The following is a 6,178-nucleotide window of genomic DNA, read 5'->3' as shown; positions in this document are numbered from 1 at the left end:
GTATTATTGTAAGGATTTACGAAAATTATGGCCTCTTTTAATGGACCTGATTCAATTTACAGTATTTTCCTACTGAACTCTGTGACCACTGCACTAAGAAATAATTTGTTATGAGGTTAAATACAAGCACATTTTAGACAACTTTCTGGTTTTCTGTCATGAGACATGGTGATTAATGGAGACGGCAGAGGGCAATATCGCCCTCTGCTGCCCACAGATAAACAGAGACGGAAGTAACTGCACCAAAATCGGCGGTGCTCTGAAGAAGGCTACAGCGGAAGCTGAAACATGTCTGCAAAGGCAAAAACAAGCTCCATTTACTATGTAAAGCGAAGAACCAGAAAAAATAGAATTTCACATATGATGTTCGTGAGGTTTGAAGGCGCATTCTGATGCCAAGAAAGTGCATTTTTTGAACAAAAACAAAAGTTTTTGAGGTTTTGTGTGAAAAGATGTGTAAAGCCTGATTTATGCTTCTCCGTCTGCGTCAGTGCGGAGACACGCAACGCCATTATCCGTTCTTGCGTAGGGCTCGCAAGTATGTACGGAGTCGAGCCCACTTTTTAAAACATCCGTCGAACGAGACGGATTACGCAAGCTTGTGATTGGTCAGGACGCCGCTGTTGTTTACAGCGCCGCCATTGCAAAGAGAGCCGAGGATAACTAGCGGCAGACACGGAGAAGCTTGAAGAATACCTCGCGAAAAAACTCTAAAAATATGAACGTTTAGTTCTCCCGTGACTGGAGGAGTGGAAACATGCGCAGCAAGCGTTTTATTTGTGGATGGAATTGACAGGAAACGTGGGTTTAGAGGTGGGAGAATGAGAGACAAATATGTCTGTGTTAAAAGTCTCTTATATACACAAAAAACACAATATAAACACACTATCTTGGACCGATACATGACAGGATACCACAGAACAGCACTACGCCCTGTGGTCCTGCCGGGCAATTGCTTTGCAACACTCTCCAGGAGACGGAGAAGTAAAAGAGCAAAACGCTTCCGTCAATCCGTGCGTGTCTGTCCCTTGCGGAGCTGACGGAGAAGCATAAACCAGGCATAAGACTACAAATGAGTATCACCAAATACACATCATCGACCAGAAGAGCAGAGGAAAAATGTCTGTAAGTTAAGTGAGCTTTGAATCCTTCATTCAGGAGGAAAGAACCATCATAAATTTTGCCATGTGGTAAGTAGCAGCTATGCTCGGGAAGAGGGGTTTCTGTAGTGACGTCATCTATGCAACATGCCGACGCCTAATTTGTAGTCAAGAGCCTCTTTTAGAAAACAATGCCGCCAATTTGGCACTGAGCCGACATGAGGGAGCCTCAGGTTGATTATAAGTGGTCAGACCGGGGCGTTAATGTGGAAACAAGGTTTGGGAAGTAACACACGTCCATTTGTATTTATCTGAATTGATGGATTTTTATGAATGATAAATGATAAATGACCTGCACTTGTATAGCGCCACTCAGAGTAAGGACTCCAAAGTGCTTTACACTACAGTGTATCATTCATCCATTCACACATACATTCACACACTGATGGTGATGAGCTACGATGTAGCCACAGCTGCCCTGGGGCGCACTGACAGAGGCGAGGCTGCCGAGCATAGGCACCACCGGTCCCTCCGATATCTCAGAATTCTCTGTCCGGAGCCGGGATCGGACCTGCAACCTTCCGATTACTGGACAACCCGCTCAACCTGTTGAGCTACTGCTGCCTTTGAAGCTCTCACGGGGTAACGATGAGATGTACATTATGATTAAGAGTCAACCTGATTCAACATGACCACCACAGCTCATCAATATGGCCAACAAAAATGGCAGTAACTCAGTTATAAATGTGAAGGTAAGATTTGTAGTTATATTAGCCAAGACTTATTATTAACACATACTCTGAGTAATAACACACCGCACAACATCTTATAATATCTCGATTTTTCAAACAATGAGTCCTTTTCAAGACGTAACCAAAACAGATACCTTATTTTAGCCCAGAAATCTAGACAAATCAATGCAGTAGCAAAAAAGAATCTGCTAGCAAGGCTCCATTGTAGTCTCAGTATCTACCATTTGCCTGAACAATTTTAGGTCAGGCCAATCGCAGCAATCTGTTTGAGACACGTTGAACAGGCTTAGAACCAGAGCTGTGACAGAGAAAACCTCAAAGATGGCGTCGGCTGAGAAACTGCACTCATTTGAAATGGCTTTGGCATCAACTTTGGGCTTTTTAGACTTGACCTTTTATTGGAGACATGAGTAGACTGAGGTACTTAAAGAGCAAGTAACATCTAAATTAACTTTTTTTGCTGATGAACTGTATAAATGAGTGTCTAATAGTGTTTTAAATGTGTGTATTCATTATTTTAGCATTTTGGTGCATTTTCTTTAAAAATAAAAAATTCTGCCTAAATACCACAGTATAGCACCACCTTCAGCTTAAAACATAGAATTTGAGTCATTTTGAATAAATTTTAGCCAATGGCTAAAGAGTAAGATACTACGTAAACCAGTAGAGTACTACGTAGCAGCTCAGTGTCAAAGTTATAAAAGCAACGAAGGTCTCGGCCACGCCTTGTGGCGAGTAGGGAGTTGGATTTGCGAGTGTAGGAGGTTAGCCGTAGTTCAGCATTAGCATATAGCATTAGCATATCCTAGTCTTTAACATAACTTTTAGTGTTATACATACTTATTTAGTGTTAGTTTGGCTGTTGGATATTGTAGTTTAGTTAGTGTTTGGCTGTTAGTGTTATTAGGAAAGTAGTTCAGGTTTAGTGCTCCATATCGTGTTAGTATGGTGAGATGGTGTAGTGTGGTTGCGGTGGCTCTGTGGGGTTGCACTCATTTCCGCTAGACTTAGAAATTAGGCGCCAGTGGTTGCGCGCAATCGGTGTCTGGAAAACATTCAGCTCCCGCCTGGTGCTGTAGTTTGCAACCAGCATTTTACTCGCGATTCTGCACGTCTCCGTTTGAAGAGGGAGGCTGTGCCCCCCGTGGCTCTTCCGCAATTCAGATGCAGCCCACCGACTCTGCTCCGCCACCATGGCGTGCTCCAGTCTGAGGTGATTAAGCTAAATAAAAGTTTTAATATCTTCTAAAGACAATTCCCTACCTAAATGCAAAGTTTGAGAGACGTGGTTCACTTCATTTAGCTAATATCAGCCAGCGCTGCCTTTGGGCAGATTTGTCAAGTTCACAAAATGTGGAACGGGATGTAAGGTTAGAATCTGCGGCGAATCGGAACCTATCTCGAAGCCCTGGCCGACAAAACGGTACACATGACTACTACTGTCAGGCTTGGAGAAAATTCGGGTTGTTTTTGTGTCAGTCGGTAATTCTGCAACAGTGACTAACTAACGCAGCACTAGTTAACAGACAGCATTACAGCGTGAAATCCAGCTTGTGACCCGGTTCCGTGAGGAATTCTGTTCAGGAGGTCGCATTCAGGCTCTCCACATCATATGTGACTGACTTCTATGTTATAATAACGATCACTCACTAGGAATGTTATAAAGCGCCTATATGTTTCTTTTGTATATTATCTGACTTTATAAACTCCAACAACAATGTGCTTCTATTTTTTTTCCAGGCTAAATCTACCCAAGACATTGGCTGTCAGACTGATTTAGTAGTCTGCAAGAATGCACTTGTCCAGGCTGACGTGAAGACTTATCCGTAGCAAAGGTGAACTATTTTTAATAATCTTCTATGTAAACATTTTATTATCACCTTCTAGTTTTAATTTGTTTTACAGATTATTGTTACACATGATTTTATGCTCTTTTAAACATTTATAAATGTGCTGTTTCTTTGTTTTTACATAGCCGCCCAGTTTAGAGCTCACTGCCGCTGTGTGTCGTGACACAGGGACCATGACGGAAATTCATCTTCCAGAAAGTCCCAGAGCAACGACCACACCCCTGAAAAGACCAAGATGTGAGGTGTCTGCTGTTGATTCCAGCTTCCACCTCAGTGAAAGTGCAAGCTCAGTGAACTGTTCAAGTTAAAAAAAATTAAAACATTTCAGAATTTTTAAGATATTAACAATTAAATAAGTATGTGATTACATCATGACGGAGGCTACTGATTCTGCCCCTGCGTGAGCTGATTCACCTGGTAAATAACTTTTACATTAAATATTTTGTTCTTTGCTATCAAAAGTAAATTAACTAATAACCTGCATTATTGCAGGACACTCAGCAAAATATGGACTCTACACCATGAGGCAGGCACACTTTAATACTCTATAAGAGCACATAAGGTGAGCAACACCACATATTATTGTTATTACTGTACACTGTCCTGGATTTGTTTTCTTTCTGCATGATTTGTTTTCTTTCTGCATCTCATCATTAGCCTGGCTGATCACCTGATAACTCCTGTCATCTGGTTATGACAGCATGAGGATGTCCTCACACACCTGTAACCTATCAGCTCATCTGGCAGATTAGAGAGAGAAGAGACAACACCAAATCTCCTGTTCCTGGAAAGCCTTCAGCCATCCTTCGATGACTGAGAACCTCCATCAGCTCTGTCTCCTGTCTGCCTACAATTATTATAATAAATATTGTGTTTGACAAGTTTTTTGTGCTGCCAAATGTCTCATTTTGATTCCAGTTTTGCTATTTTAATGGATATTTATAAATTACATTAATTGAATTATCACATTGTTGCATGTTTAACTAGCTCTATTGTGATGAATTAAACTAGCACCTCACTGTTAAAAGCTCATTTTAATTTCAATGATGTTTAAGTATTTATGGACATGAACAAAAACAGGAAATATATAAATTGAGATTTATTTAATTAATATAACAAATAAGGGGGAAAGAGTCATTGAAAGGCACATTCTTCTGCAAGGTCCTGATCCTGACGACAACAGCAGGAGACCACCTGCAGACACCAGAGGACCTACAACCAAGAAAGCAGCTACTATCAGTAAATAAATAATGAAATCAGGGTAGTTTTAGTGGGCTGAACACATTACAGAATAATTTTCTCATGGGGTAGTTTCATAACTTTCTCTGCAGCAGACTGTAACTTGAGCCCAGTGCTCCTGGAGAGCTGCAATCCAGCAATTTTCAGTGGTTTTCCTGCTTTAACAGGTTAGATTAGCTGTTAAGCAGCTCAGCTATTTGTTGCTGATTAAAACCAGGTGTGTGAAGCAGATAAACCTCTAAAACATGCTGAATACTAGCTCTCTAGGGCCGTGGAGCCAAACCCTGCAGCTAATCCAATGCTATGGCTAACGGCTACTTACCATTCAGAGCCGGTTCTGTTGGGTCGGTTCCGGTAGTTTCAGGCAACTCACAAGCTCAAAACAATAAGGCTCAGGTCCACTTGTCTCCTCCAAATAGACTTGGTTCCTTTCTTCTCGAGTGTCTGGGTAAGGAGGGGGAGAAACGTCCTCCACTTCTAATAACTGCTCAGAGTGAAGGGAGCTAGCATCGTCTAGTTAGCCATCGTCTTCGTCACTGCCGCGGCTCCGCCCTCTCGGTCCTCCAGGCAACGCCTACTAACGTTGCAGTTTTTAAAATTGATACGTGGGTGGACTAAGACTCTGAGGGGGGCATTACCACTTCTTTAAAGGTGCATTGTGTATGAATAAATTAAGCATGACGCCTTGTGCTCAAAGTTAGTTGCTGCAGCCCATTTTCAAAATAAGTGAATGTTTTATTATCGTTCCCTGAGTTTCCTGGCTGTTGCCATTTACGATTCAGCGCCAAGATGAAGTCATTCATAGTGAGTTGACAAGCATTCTCTGTGTGCAGGGTGCATGGCTGCTTCTGCATTTTTTCTGGAAACTGGAAACTGAAATTCATTTAAATGGATCTCATCAGTTGGTCACAACAATTTTTTCAATGATGAGAACGGGAGAAGGGGCTCCCAGATGCCCCTCCGGGACAGTCCCAGTTGGACACATCATGGACTCCTGGAAACAGTTGAACCTGATTTGTTTATCTCAGCTGTCTGTGGAGGACTCTGAAGATGTGTGGATATTCGTGGTGTTGGTGTCAGATTTCCTGCTGATCAGCATTGGAGGCTACCTGGCTTCCCGGAAAAGGAATGAGCTGTCAAGGAATATTGGCCTGATCCCTGAGCTCAGAGATGGATTGCACCGTGCTGTGAATTCACAGACTCACATAATTGCCTAGATGAATCGTAAGCTTGGAAC

The 6,178-nt window shown here is 42.1% G+C and overlaps 1 long non-coding RNA gene across 1 annotated transcript; it reads left to right on the top strand.

Moving 5' to 3' along the window:
* The first annotated feature begins 3,836 nt into the window (after positions 1-3,836).
* LOC139069608 (uncharacterized) lies at positions 3,837-4,579 on the top strand. The gene is made up of 2 exons (XR_011520281.1): positions 3,837-4,264; positions 4,403-4,579. It is a non-coding gene; the product is annotated as an uncharacterized lncRNA (long non-coding RNA).
* The last annotated feature ends 1,599 nt before the right edge of the window (positions 4,580-6,178 follow it).

Source organism: Nothobranchius furzeri, chromosome 4, assembly GCF_043380555.1.
Source record: "Nothobranchius furzeri strain GRZ-AD chromosome 4, NfurGRZ-RIMD1, whole genome shotgun sequence".
NCBI lineage: Eukaryota > Metazoa > Chordata > Actinopteri > Cyprinodontiformes > Nothobranchiidae > Nothobranchius > Nothobranchius furzeri.
This window is presented reverse-complemented; position numbering and strand designations above follow the sequence as displayed.